This window comes from Euprymna scolopes, chromosome 41 (genome assembly GCF_053919585.1).
Source record: "Euprymna scolopes isolate OS-2025 chromosome 41, ASM5391958v1, whole genome shotgun sequence".
In the NCBI taxonomy this organism is placed as follows: domain Eukaryota; kingdom Metazoa; phylum Mollusca; class Cephalopoda; order Sepiida; family Sepiolidae; genus Euprymna; species Euprymna scolopes.
In genome coordinates this window covers 39,917,972-39,933,176 of record NC_136522.1, presented here as the reverse complement: position 1 = coordinate 39,933,176, position 15,205 = coordinate 39,917,972, and positions in this window count along the sequence as shown.

Sequence of the window (15,205 nt, the reverse complement as noted above, 5' to 3'; positions counted from 1 at the left end):
AGTACTCCATCCTTGGACGTACTTGACTCTTATATAGGTAGAGAATTGCATCAGCAGTGAGATATCTGGATCGATAGAAGGATCCTACCATTTTTCCAGTGTCCTTGGCAACAGATTTGGTGTACGTGTTTTATTTCAGATCAGAAGTAACAGTCAAGCCCAGAAGCCTGTCAAAACATGAGGCCTCCTCAAGACGAGAGCCATTCATTTCAATTGATGCCAGATGGGGATCAGAACGTTGATGATGGTTTTAAATGCATTAAAAGTAACAAGCCACTCATTTCCTCATTGTACCACGTGCTCAAAATCAGAGGAGAGAGAATCAGAGAGAACCTGGTCGTTTACGGTCTTAGATGTGCTACCATAGTGGTCGTGTCATCAGCATAAATGTCTACGAATGATGTAAGAGTGTGATTTGGATGATCAGATAAGGAAAAGAGTTGGACCCAGGATGGACCCCCGAAGGACTCCAGCATTAATACTGTGAGCTTCTGATTTTTGCCCATCAACTATTACTCTTATGAACCTATCAAAGAGAAATGATTTCATAATTGAGAAGACATTTCCAGCTATACCATATATATAGACCTATTAATGAATTAGTTGGACATGTCATGAAAAGTTATTATATGATAGCAAACTAGTATAATGTTTGTCATAGTCATAAAATTGTTATATAAATTTGTCTATAGTCATAAATTATGAAGATGTCTTAGTAAGCAATTAGTTAATAAACAAGCCGAAAACTATATGGTTTTTGCTATTTTCCCCCATTTAGACCATTGGCTTGATGTAAAACAGCCAAATGAAACCGTTTCATTAATTTGAATTCGGTACCATTCAAAACCCCTATTTAGACACAAGTATGAATTTATAGAAAAAAAATAAATAATGAGCCCTAAAAGAGATGTTTTTTTTAAACTCTAAAACACCCCGGGGGTCAAGCCCCACAATTTTCCCAGGGTAAAATATTACGTTTTAAGATATATGTCATGTGGTCTTGCTTTTGGGTAATTTTCAACAAAATGCAATAGACGGAAAATATTTTATGTCCTGAAAATGCTATTTTGGGCCATTTTGGGCCATTTTGATCTCTTTTACCCCCTGGGAATGCTACCAGAATTTTTCCATGGTCAAATATTACGTTTCCAGATGTATATCAACACGTTCTTGCTTTTGGGTAATTTTCAACAGAATCTAATGGTCGGAAAATATTTTATGTCCCGAAAATGCCATTTTGACCCCTTTTTGACCCCCCCCCCCGGGGACGCAACCAAAATTGTTATAAAAAATCCGAATGCTACATTTCCCTCCTTGCCTAGTTGTAACTTCATGCTAAATTTCAGAAAAATGTAATGAGTAGTTATTGAGAATTTTTTTAACGAATGGTCCAAATCCTACTAAGTCGGTGGACCAATAAAGTTGAACATAATCATGAATTAGTTAATATACAAGATTGTCCATAGCTATAATTAAGTTATCATATAAAGTATGTAAAACTCATGAATTAACTATTTTATATATTTGGCTATAATCATGAATGAATTAAGTTATACAGTTGGTCATAGTCATGAATTAGTTATTAAATCGAGTTGGCCATAGTCATGAAATAGTTATTATATTAATGTTGTCATAGTCATAAATTTTTACTTATCTATAGTTGATCATAGTTCAGAATTAGTAATTATATAAATATGATCATAGTTATTAATTAGCTATTTTGTGAATATGGGAATAGTGACAAATTTATTGTTATATAAAGTTGGTCATTATGTTTCTCATAGTAATAAATAGTTTATTATATAAAGTTGGTCATATTTGTGAATTATTTATTATATAAAGCCATGAATTAGTTAACATTAAGATGATAATAGTCATGAATTATTTTTATGTAATCTAGTTTTAGTAATAATAGGTTATTATATAACATTTTTATATTGACAAATTCGTTTGAATTAGCTACTATATGAAGTCCGTCATATTAATGATTTAATTATTATATGAATTTTGTTATAGTCATGAATTAGTTTGTGTACGAAGTTGGGTATAGTCATGAGTCATAATATAAAGTTCGTCAAATAATCAATTAGTTATGGCATAAATCTAGTTATAATCATGAATTACTTAATATATGAAGTTTGTCAAAAGTAAGTTTGTTATAATCATAGATTGTTATTATATGAAGTTGATTATAGTCATACATTACATATTATATGAAGTTGATTATACCTATGTATCAGTAAAAGTTAGTATATAAAGTTGATCATAATTATGAATTAGTTTTAATATAAAGTGGACCATAATCATAAATTAGTCATTATAGGAACTTGGTCATAGTTATGTATGAGTTATTAAATAAAGTTTGTCATGTTCATTAATTAATGATTAAATTGCTTATAGTTATTGTATAAAATTGTCATAGTTATAAATTAGTATGTTTGTTGTGTAATTCATAAGACTAAATGGATCGTTAGTCACGGGTTGTTTGAATTATTAGAATTATGCGTGCCTCGACAATCAGACACGAACACAAAAAAATCTCTTCTACTTTTAAATAACAAGTAACACGAATGGTTAAAACTATGTTTATTCGCCAATGACAATACTGACAGCAAGAAGTCACAGGGTGGCGGTGGTGTGTATGCAAAATGGCAGAGATATAATGTGTTCGCTTTCCTCCGGCGATATTTAGATTTAACAACACACACATATTAATATATAGATTATACTAAATGTGAGTTAATGGATTTGGTGAGTGTTTAATGAGATCTCAGGCATAATCTACTCTTTCTTTCCGAGTAGGGGGGGGTGATAGTCTGACGTGTTTACTTCCGGTGGTGACGTCATTATCTTCTGTTAAAAAGATACATATAATATATTTATGACATACTATATTGATATGAGATGTCATATTCCAAAAATCACATAGATGCACTGCCGATTTAAAAAATCAGGTAAATGGATTACGTTAGAGGCTTATTTGTACAATTCCAAAAATCATGTAAATATATCGTACTCCTGAGTTCATATCTTCGTCCTTAATGTCCTCATGGCAGTAATTACAAACACTCTTCTTAAGGAGGGTGTGGGATTAAAGTCACAGGAGTGCTGAGATTGATACTACACTCAGAAATTCATGTTGAAGTATTTGTTGCCTAATCCCAAACCGTATAAATGTTTTTATATATTAAGTTCGAAAAGATGCTGAAACAGGTGATGATTTAAACATTACATTATTTCAAGTATATTTTTAACAGTGGGGTAGGGGGTATGAAGTCAGTTCCGGAAATTGGCTGCAACCATTTACGTTTTAAACATAACTTGATTTAATGTATATTTTTAACAGTGGGATGGGGGAAAGAAGTCAGTCCCAAAAAATGCCTGAAACAGTTTGCGATTTAAACATTACTTTATTTCATGTATATTTTAAACAGTGGATTGGAGATATAAAGGCAGTCCCAGAAATGGCTAAAACAGTTTACGATTTAGTCATTACTTTATTTCATGTATATTTTAACAGTGGGGTGGCTGACATGAAGTCAGTCCTGGGATTGAATGAGAAAAGTGCAAATATATACGAGTAGAATACTAAGCGTCGCCCAGGATTAAATGAGATATGTGGAAAACATATCGTACCAGAATACTCAGCATCGCCCGGGATCGAATGAGATAGGTGGTAGATATATACTAGCAGAATACCCAGTGTCACCCGGGATTGGATAAGATAGGTGAACATGTATACTATGAGAATACCCGAAATTGATTGATGTGTTTGTAATGAAATAATCGGCCCAAAGTTTTTAATGAACTAATCGGCTCAAAGTTATTATTTTAGTAATGGGGGCGATAATATTGGTTAAAATTGTGAAAATGATTATCGAAATTAGTAACATATCCAAGAATTATGAATAATGATGAAATGTAAGTTAATTAATTGGCGTGTTTGTAATTAAACAATCAGCCTAAGCAATATATCACAATTATTATAGTAGTAAGGAGCGCTATAATGTTGGTTAAAATTGTGAGAAATGATTGTCGAAATTAGTAACATATTAAAAAATTATGAAAAATGATGAAATGTGATTTAATGATTGGTATGTTTGTAATGAAATAATCAGTCCAAACAATATATCAAAGTTATTATTTAATAAGCGGATGGGTGGGGCAAAAATGTGGGTCCAAATTATGAAAAATGATTCTCGAAGATAGTAACATATACAAAAATTATGAAAAAATAAAATGTGAGTTAATTGATCGGTGTGTTTGTAATGAAATAATAAGCCCAGATAATATATAATAGTTATTATTTTAGTAAGGGGGCGATAATATCGGTTTAAATAATGACAAATTATTGTCGAAAGTAGTAACATATGCAAGAATTATGAAAAATGATGAAATGCGAATCGTGTGTTTGTAATGAAGTAATCAGGCCAGGCAATATATCAAAGTTATTATTTTAGTAATGGAGACGATAATGTAGGTTAAAATTGTGAAAAATGATGGTCCAAGTTAGTAACATATCTAAGAATTATGAAAAATGATGAAATCTGAATTGATTAGTGTGTTTGTAATGAAATAATCAGCCCAAGCAATATATCAAAGTTATTAGTGTAGTAAAGGGGGCGATACAGTTTAACAAAAGGCTAGAATAATATGATGGTGTCTTCATTCATGCTGAACGCCCACAGAATGCTGGGCAGTAATATATTACATATGAAAGATGCTGCTGTGGAATTTTCACAGGTCATGCTAGTCTTAATTAAATGAATATTATTAGTCTTGTTTTTGTAATTGAGTATTTTTATACATTTTCCAACTTTCCTGCTCTTCTATTAAAACTCTCTATAAATATAGGCGTAGCACTGACATTTCTAGTATTTTTCTTTAGTGCCCTCATGATGATAGACCTAAAATAAGGTCGTTAATGGAACATGTGTGCACGTATGTAGCCGAAATTTTTACTTTTGAGACCAGTGCCCGGACATAGCTCTGAAAAACTTGAGTAACATCAATAATAGCAACCTAGTAAATTAGCAGGAAAGACTCATGTCATTCAAAATGCCAACGAGACTAGTGTGTAATAAGTTATTTGGAAAAATACCCATTTATTTGTATGATTTCTTTTAATTAGTGGGAAGGGGCGTTGTATTTAATTTAGAATTTAATGAAATATAATAATGTCGTTGACTTGTTTTAAAAATTAAACTTTAATTAAAATTTCGTAAAGAAATTAATGAGGCCCCAAAAATAAATTAACCTGAAAAGAGTGAAAGGACCCAATATGTTACTTTTCTTTCCGCAATATAAACAATATGTATAGATAAAGTTTCGTGTAATAACAAAATGAAAATAATCATTAAAATAGAAAATAATGATAACGCTTCGAGAACTGTGCAATGCTCGTATGTATTAATTGATTAATTTTTTTTATTGAGAATATATTTTCTTGGTATGCTGTTTCTGCTCGTGGTTTAAGTGACAAACAACACACTGTAAAGAATCGTTTTTATTATCGACCCGAGAAGTTATGACGTAGTTTGACGTCATCAATTACGTCATTGTATTTTTTGTCGAATAATTTCCTATACGAGCTGTTCTAACATTTCGATAGGGCATTGCAAGAGGGTTCATATCTGAAAGCTGGTTTTACAACGATATATATATATATATATATATATATATATATAACTACTTTATTTACTCACATAAAATTAATATACGAAAGTATAGATTTATGCGTAAACTTTAAGTATTTACTTCAAAAGTGCTCAATACGTAGGTAGAGCTAGTTAGTAATTTATAAAATATATATGGCGATTAAGCTACACTGAATATTCGGTGTTTCATCCACTCTAGGATTCGTCAGGCTTATGCGCCTAAGTCATATGCGCATAAGCCTGACTAATCCTAGAGTGGATGAAACGCCGAATATTCATTGTAGCTTAATCGCCATATATATTATATATATATATATATATATATATATATATATATATATATATATATATATATATATAATAGGACAACAAGAGTATAAAATGAAGACATAAAACTATACATTGGTAGATTTATAATAGATCATTTTATTTAATAATGGAATACAGGCCAAAATTTTTTTTGGGGGGGAGGGGCTCTTTATGCCAGGGCATTTCGAAGCCTAATGCTTCTCATCAGAAGAGTAGAGAAGGTGCTAGGTAGCATGGGGAAGGTGCGGCGTCTAGCGTAAACTTCATTAGGGATGTCCACAAATTCTCCAATCACCCCAGATCCGTCATTAACGCAATCCCTACCTCGGTGTCCAAAAGAATCTCTAATCTCTCCGCAAACCATAAAATTTTCACGAAAGCTTCACCTTTTATAACGACGCACTAGCAAACTCTGGATACAAAGACGCAATTAAGTATGATACGAATAATGCTGAAAAAATATCCAGCACCTTAGGCATAGTGACCCACAACATGACTAAACGCAAGTCGAGGCAAAATAATAAGGCAAGATCGAATTATAAGTATCATGTACCAAATACTCCTACCAATGAAAAGCTCATACAAGTTGAACAGACCCCCCCCAAAAAAACGGATCAGAAGAAAGTCCAATATTTGGTTCAACCCCCCTATAATAATAACGTCCAAACTAATATCCCAAAAGAATTCTTTAAATTAGTAGAAGATTCTTTCAAGTATCCTCACATATACAGCACGATTCTAAATAAAACTCTATCAAATTATCCTTCTAAACTATGCCTAATGTAGCACAAACTATTATAAGCATTAATAATAAGAAAATAGAATCAATGCAGAATATAATTAATGGAAACCCTAGTCTAGCCCAACCAAACTGCAATTGTAACGACCCAACTAGCTGCCCACTGGAGAATGATTGTGTACACTCAGACGTCATATATTCATGTACAGTAACAGAACTCCTGTCTAATACGACAACTAATAACCTGACAACCCAAACCTATAGTACCAGTTACACCGGAGAGAATCCACATAAGTCAATAAGCAATAGTACACAATCTGAACAACTGATATATATTGTTTTGTGTCTTCATTTCATACTCTTGTTGTCCTATTGTATAAACTACAATAATTATTGTTGAGCTTGGCATTATCCGGATGAGTCTCCTTTTGTGGAATTGATCTTTCTCTTTTCCTTTTACATTAAGCTATATATATATATATATATATATATATATATATATATATATATATATATATATATATATATATATACTTCATTATTTTTTTATTCTCGCTCAGTGAAGAGAAATACTTATAGATTGAAGCCATTTTCATTTTTGTCCCACCTAGAATTTCCATTGAGGGATGTGGGTGGCCATTACATTAAGAACCGACCTTGTATCTAACTCGGCATACGTTGGAAGAACAGTAAATAATGATGTTGTTTAATGGTGTATAACTGTGAACCGTGGGTATTTTAAATGTTGATCATTTTGTTTGTATTACGATTAGTAGATACATTTTCTATTTGTAGATACGTCTTTGTTTCTCTCTCGGTCAGTCAGTTTGTCTTTCACCTTTTTTTTCCTGAAATAAATTTGACCATTTAAGAAGTTTGATTATTTTGAAAAGTGTGTGTCGATTGTAGCTGGGTTGAAGATATGACACAAATTGGGCTTGATGCACTCCAAAAAGCTTCTTTTTTTTTCTTTTTTTTTTACAAGCCCTATTCTTTGGTCTGTAACGCTCAAGGATTTTCTCCGTTAATTACGCTTAGTTAAAAAAGAAAACTAGAAAAGACGTAACCCGTTGGGTCAGTATTTGTTACATGCCCTGCTCCCCCAACCTTTCTCTCTTATTTCCTCACGTTTTTTTTTTACATAGGTATCACCACATTACCAAGGCCAAGAGGCCACTCAAGGATAAGGTTTAAAGAGTGTACAGTAGAAATTGGACAATATAGTAATCATTAGTAATGAAAATTTGGTAAATTTGATAACTTATATGGAACGGCTCATCAAGAACTTATTTACGTTAGACTTGAAGACAACCATATTTTAGTCAGCCGGAAATCAGGAAAACGGAAGAAAATTCCACAGGCGGGCAGTTCTAAGAAAGAAGCTTTGTTCATGGAATCTACGTTTAGGTTTAGGCACAGATAAAGAGTGGAGGGGAATTATTGATAGTGTTTACAGCTAGACGAGTGTTTCTTGTGAAAGTTTGGCGAGGGGGGACGATAGATTGAAGCTCAGTCGAACACTTCCCATGAAAATAACGATACATCAGAGACAAACTCGCAACATCTCTTCTGTGAGATAGAGGTTGCAAGGAAGAGAAAGGGGCATCTCCTACGAGGCTACGAAGTCTATTTTGAACTCTATCAAGGCAGGACAAGTCCTTTTTTAGCAGCTCCTGCCCAAATGTGGCAACAGTATTCCATCCTTGGACGTACCTGGCTCTTATATAGATAGAAAATAGCATCAACAGTGAGATATCTACCGGATCGATAGAAAGATCCCACCATTTTTCCAGCGGCTTGGCAACAGATTTGATGTACGTGTTCCATTTAAGATCAGGAGTAATGGTCAAGCCAAGAAGCTTGTCAAAACTTGAGGCCTCCTGAAGACGAGAGCCATTCATTTCAATTGATGCCAGATGTGGATCAGCATGTTGATGATGTAAAGAGAGAAGCTTGGGTTTAGATGCATTAAAAGTAACCAGCCACTCTTTACCCCATTGTACTACGTGCTTAAGATCAGAGGAGAGAGAATTGGAGAGAACTTGGTCGTTTACTGTCTTAGATGTGCTATTTTGTTCTTTCGAGCTTTTCTTTTCTTGGTTCCTCTCTTACTACTTTTACTTATGCTATTTGCCTCATTTCACTTCTTTTACTTTTCAATTAAGTATTTTGCCTTGTTTGACATATCTACTGTGTTATCTTTTGATGGATGATGTCATTAATTATTGGTGTCATAATTTATGACGTCAATAAATATGTAGATTAATTGGACCTATCTTATGAATGCTCATAAGATTGCATTTATATGCTAGGTTATGTCACTTGATTATATCAATCCTTGTGTGAGATTTCATGTCTTCGTGTTACACTCCTTTCTTTATTTGTTCTTAATTGGTCCCAAATTGCAAAACTGTTGTAGCAAAGATGATAGCTAAAAAAAAACATTTCATAATTGGACCTATCTTATGAATGCTCATAAGATTGCATTTATAAAAAAAACATTTCATATATGAAATGCTTACAAATCAGAATACTTTAAAATCCATTATATTATCCTTTCAGTCCCTGCCCTTTAATCCTGCTTTCATTTTATCTTGCAACTAACTTTCGGAACATCCCCCTCCGCTTTTCTTTTATGTCACAAGTTTCTTCAAACATGACTAGCTAAAGTCTAGAATAAGATAACGCTTTTCTTTTAACTGTTAATTAAAAAAAAGTCTTTTGAACGCTGATGTTATTAAAACTTAAATTCTTTTCTACAGTTTGCATTTTGTAGACGGAAGTGTTTTTTCGAGATAAGTGACTTCTATATTAATCGTACTTTTTATCTTTAGATTCAAAAAATATTAATAACTACATTTTATTTCAGTATTTAATTTATGTATTTCTGTTTTATTAAATGCTAGCGTTTTTATCGTCCATAAATGTTTATTTATCTACCAATTGATTGGAAAATAGATTAGGTAATTGTATTGTTCGTGAGAGGGGAATCTATCACCATACTTTCCCTGAAACACGTCCGTTTGACTTTCATTAAGTATAATACTTAATAGTTTTGTTTGTTTTAATGGAGAGTAGAAAACGCATTGTGGATGCGTTATCGGCAGCTCCCGTTACTCTCGCTTCTCCTTATTTGTCACTCAGTCCTCATTTTTTAATGAGTGATTTTTCTGACAAAAGGAGGAGAAAAAGCTGTTTTCTAGGTTGGCAGTATTTTGCGTGAACAATTGGCAGAGATGGCGGAAATTTTCTGTTTCTATGTCTATCCTTATAGCCATGTTACTAGTAAGGGTGCTGGAGGTAAACGTTTTATCTGGGCTGACATTATCCGCCTGATAGTCAGGGACCCGAACCTTGGATAAACCACTAAGGAGGCTGTCCTATCAGCAGGTGCAAAGTACTGGGGCTGCTGTATTGCCATTTGATGAATGGATTCTGGACCATGCAGTAGTTTCTTAAATTCTTCGTTTCTTTTTCTCTCTTAGTTTCCCCTCTCTGTCCTGCTCTAAGCAAATCTGATGACCTAGTCCACAAATTCCAAAATTCCATCATGACAAGTTTCAAGAAAAAATACACGATTAAACCCGGTTCTCCAACTTCCAAGGTAGACCCCTACTACCATGTCTCCTTCTCCAACATCAGGGGTCTACGTTCTAACCTTCCAGAGATTGAACCTCAATTAAAGGAGACTAAACCAGACCTTTTATCTTTAAGCGAAACTGGCATTGGGCAGGCTATTTCCCTAGAAAAGTTCGCAATTAAAGGATATTCTAGCTTAACTTCTAAATCTGATCCCCAATATCGCCATGGGCATGGAATATGTGCCTATATTAAAGATGGCTTTCCATGTGGTAGCGACATCTCCAGAGAAGATCCTAATTTACCCTCTATGTGCTTCTGGGTTGCTTTAGCTCACACTACTGCATTTATATTTACATATTATGCATTAGCTCACATTACTGCATTTATATACTCTCTATCGCCCCCACAACAGCAGAGTTACTATCTTTAAAAGCATGTCTGAGAAAATTGACAAAATCCTATCTGCTTATCCTTCAGCTGACATTCACGTATGTGGAGACTTCAATGTTCACAACGTCGAATGGTTGACCCACTCAAACAAGACCGATGATGAGGGGAGGTTCTGTCATGATTTCTCCATTGCTTATGACCTCACTCAGATTGTTCACGAACCCACCCGTGTGCCCGACAATGACGGCCAGTATGCGAGTCTACTAGACCTTTTTCTCACAACTTGCCCTGTTCAGTTTGTTCTGTATCCTCTTGGATCTTCCGACCACTCTGTTGTATCAATTAAGACGTACCTCTCCATCGTACAGTATATCGATACACTAAGGCTGACTGGGATAGCTTCCGTACATTTATATCGGATCTTCCTCTGCGTTCCATGTTTAAAAAGGATCTGTCCTCTATAGTATCAGACCTGACGGAATGGTTAATTGTAGGTATAGACCGTTTCATACCCTCGAAAAAGTTCCAGCAAAAACCTAACAGCCAACCATGGTTCTCTCCAGAATGTGCTGCTGCCATTGCGCACAGAAATCACTTTTTCCACTACTTCCAACGTAATAGATGTATGAAAACTAAAGCCGCTTTCAGGACTGCCAGCAACCATTGTAAGAAAGTAATAAAGAACGCAAGAGAGTTGTATGCTCAATCTGTCAAGTCGAAAGTAGCTGAGCAGCGGCGTGGTTCCCACCAGTTTTGGCAAATAGCAAACAGAATCCTGAACAGAAGCGTGTGCTTTATTCCAACTATCATCAATGGACCTGCGGTAATCTCGTCAGCATCAGACAAAGCCAAACTCCTTGCCAAAAACTTTGCAGCTAATTCTACCCTTTGCGACCAAGGCAGCCAACCCCCAATATTTCCTCCTGTATTAGAAAACACGCTATGTGATATGCATATATATGTACGTGATGTTGCCAAGCTTATCAAAAACCTTGATTCCAGTAAAGCAACTGGCCCTGACGGTATTCTAATTATAGTACTCAAAAAAAAACAGAACTAGCGCCCATACTTACAAAACTGTTTAAACGTTGTCTTAAGGAGAATAGCTTCCTTTCACCCTGGAAAATCTCATCAGTATTCCCTGTATTTAAGAATTCAGGTGATCGTTCATCCCCTCTCAAGTCAATAAGTCTCCTGTGCATCATGAGTTGCTGGAATCTGTGTTAAATACAGAAGTAATCAACCATCTCAACAAAAATAACCTTCTTAGTGACACTCAATATGGTTTCCGTTCTGCTTGATCTATAGCAGATGTGCTTACAGTTATATCTCATAGGATTAGCTAATCTCTCGATGGAGGCAACATTTCTAGGGCAATTGCTCTTAAAATATCTAAGGCCTTTGATAGGGTATGGCATGAAGGTTTACTTCACAAGATCTCTAGCTATGGTATAGTTGAAAATGTCTTCTCAATTATTAAATCATTTCTTTCTGATAGATTCATAAGAGTAGTAGTTGATGGGCAGAAACCAGAAGTTCACAGTATTAATCAGTCAACGCATTTTCTTTTGAAGGTTAGTTCATGACTTAATCCGAGGAAGTTTTATAAATCCTGGGCCCAACACTTTTCCTGATCTACATTAATGATCTTCCAAATCACGCCTTACATCATTTGTAGACATTTATGCCGATGTCACTACCATTTATGGCAGCACATCTAAGACAGTAAACTCTGATTCTCTCTCCTCTTATCTTGAGCATGTGGTACAACGCGGAAAGGAGTGGCTTGTTACTTTTAATGCATCTAAACCCAAGCTTCTCTCTTTACATCATAAACATTCTGATCCACATCTGGCATCAATTGAAATGAATGGCTCTCGTCTTCAGGAGGCCTCAAGTTTTGACGAGCTTCTGGGCTTGACCGTTACTCTTGATCTTAAATGGAACACGTACATCAAATCTGCTACAAAGGCCGCTTGAAAAATGGTGGGATCTTTCTATCGATCCAGTAGATGCAATTCTCTATCTATATAAGAGCCAGGTACGTCCAAGGATGGAATACTGTTGCAACAGGAGCTGCTGGAAAGGACTTGTCCTGCCTTGATAGAGTTCAAAATAGACTTCGTAGCCTCGTAGGAGATGTCCTTTTCTCTTCCTTGCAACCTCTATCTCACAGAAGAGATGTTGCGAGTTTGTCTCTGATGTATCGTTATTTTCATGGAAAGTGTTCGACTGAGCTTCAGTCTATGGTCTCTTTTCGCCAAACTTTCACAAGAAACACTCATCTAGTTGAAAACACTATCAATAATTCCCCTGCCTAAACCTAAACGTAGATTCCATGAACAAAGCTTCTTTCTTAAAACTGCACGCCTGTGGAATTTTCTTCAGTTTTCCTGCTTTCCGGCTGACTACAATATGGTTGTCTTCAAGTCTAACGTGAATAAGTTCTTGATGAGCCGTTCCATATAAGTTTACAAATTTACCGAATTTCCATTACTAATGATTACTATATTGTCCAATTTCTACTGTACACTCTTTAACCCTTATCCTCGAGTGGCCTCTTGGCCTTGATAATGTGGTGATGCCTGTGTAAAAAAATCAGACCTCGACAATACTTCAAAATAGAAACAATTATTTGCTTATATTTACATTTTAGTCTCAACCTTGAAATTATCAAAATATCATAGTCGCATTTAAAACGTGTACCCCAAACCTTGACCTAGATATTGTTACCATCTTATTATTCTGTTTTTCGATCACCATGACGTAATCTTCTTATGATTTTAGATTTTTATTAATAAATACAACTCTAACATATAAGCTTAAGAGCTGTGGTTAAAAGTAAAGAACATTACCTCATGCATCGCGCGGCTCGTGTTAGGAAAGAAAAAAATGCCCCCCTGATATTTATGGACTGAAAATCACGTGATGTGACGAGAGGGGGAGAGGGTATGCAAATGAGATGTGGTTGGGTCTCTCTATAAAAGAGCCGTCTTCTTCATTTTGGGCGTCAGTGTGGAAAGTGCAGAGAAGAAGAGAACAGTTGGATTTGAGTTTAAGACTTTTGATCTGAGTTCAAATTTAACGTTAAGCTATTTCGGCGCAGTGACAAAGATGGGTGAGGGCGTAAGATTGAGCAGCGATATCCTGAGGCCTTTTACTGGAGAAGGTGACATGGTTGAGTGGCTTAACAAGCTGAAGTTGGTTGCAAGGCTGCAGAAGATCGAGGATGTAGCCACGTTAATACCAATGTATTTGGAAGGAAGTATTCTAGCGGTCTATCTAGAAATGGGAGAGACGGATCAGGCCATTGCTGAGAGCATTGAAAACCGGTTACAACCCGGTGAGCTGGGGGAAGTCGTGGCTGCTGTGGCAAGCAGAAAGGAGCGACCAGTGATGAAGCAAGGCCGTGGATTTACCGGTAAATGCTTTCGATGTCAAGGACTACACCTGATGAGAGATTGTAAGAAGCCACGGCCAGACATTATCTGTTTTCGGTGTGGCCAAGTAGGGCACATTAGCAGGAATTGCCCTTCGCTTCTGGGAAACGAGTAAAAGGGTGCTATTGCGCCAGTAGTCACCCCTTTTATACTGAACAGGTGTATGACAGTTTGTTACCACAGTTAGTGATCACAATCAATCGAAAGAGGGCTAGAGCTCTTGTTGATACTGGATGTACAACAACACTTATTACTACGAGCGTCGCCAACTCTTGGAATGGAACCAGCAACGGTAGAGCGGTGAATGGCAGAGAAGTGGAATGATGTGGAGAGGCCGATGCGGATATTGTAGTAAGGAATATGCCATTGCGACTAAGAGTGATAGTTCTGGATAGACTGGTTGCAAGAATTGATGTGGTGCTGGGCCTGAACGCGATAGACGGACTGGGAGGAACTGGCTAAAGGCCAGGTAAAGTTTGGCAATCAGAGTGCACCGGGAATAACAGGGGTGATACCCACCAACCGTCGAAACCCTGACCGTGTCTGATTGAGGATGATGACTTTCGAGCCTGCTTCGATGGTGAAAAACGGATGGTAGAATGGAGATGGACCGCGGAGCCACCCGTATTGACGAATCGGGTCAGCTGCTACAAAAGTACACTGGAAGGAGCTGCGGAGCCGCAGTTTGAAAAAGAAGTTGAGAGATGGATAGATGAAGGAATATTAATGCCGTGGTCAGGGAAAGTTGAAGGAATTTTGCCACTCCTGGCTGTGGTCCAAATTATTAAGAAGAAAGTTAGGCCAGTGTTGGATTTCCGTGAGCTGAATAAGTTTGTCGCTTCTCAAACAAAGGACGGAATCGACGTGTGTGAAGAAGTCATAAGGAAATGGAGGAGGATGAAGTAGTTAACTAAAATTGTGGACCTGAAGTCAGCCTACCTCCAACTTCATGTTGATGAGAAATTGTGGAAATATCAGTTGGTAGAGTACAAAGGTCAAGTTTATTGTCTGACCAGATTAGGATTTGGTCTGAACTCTGCACCAAAGATAATGACGGCAGTTCTTAAACAGTGTTGGCCAAAGACGAT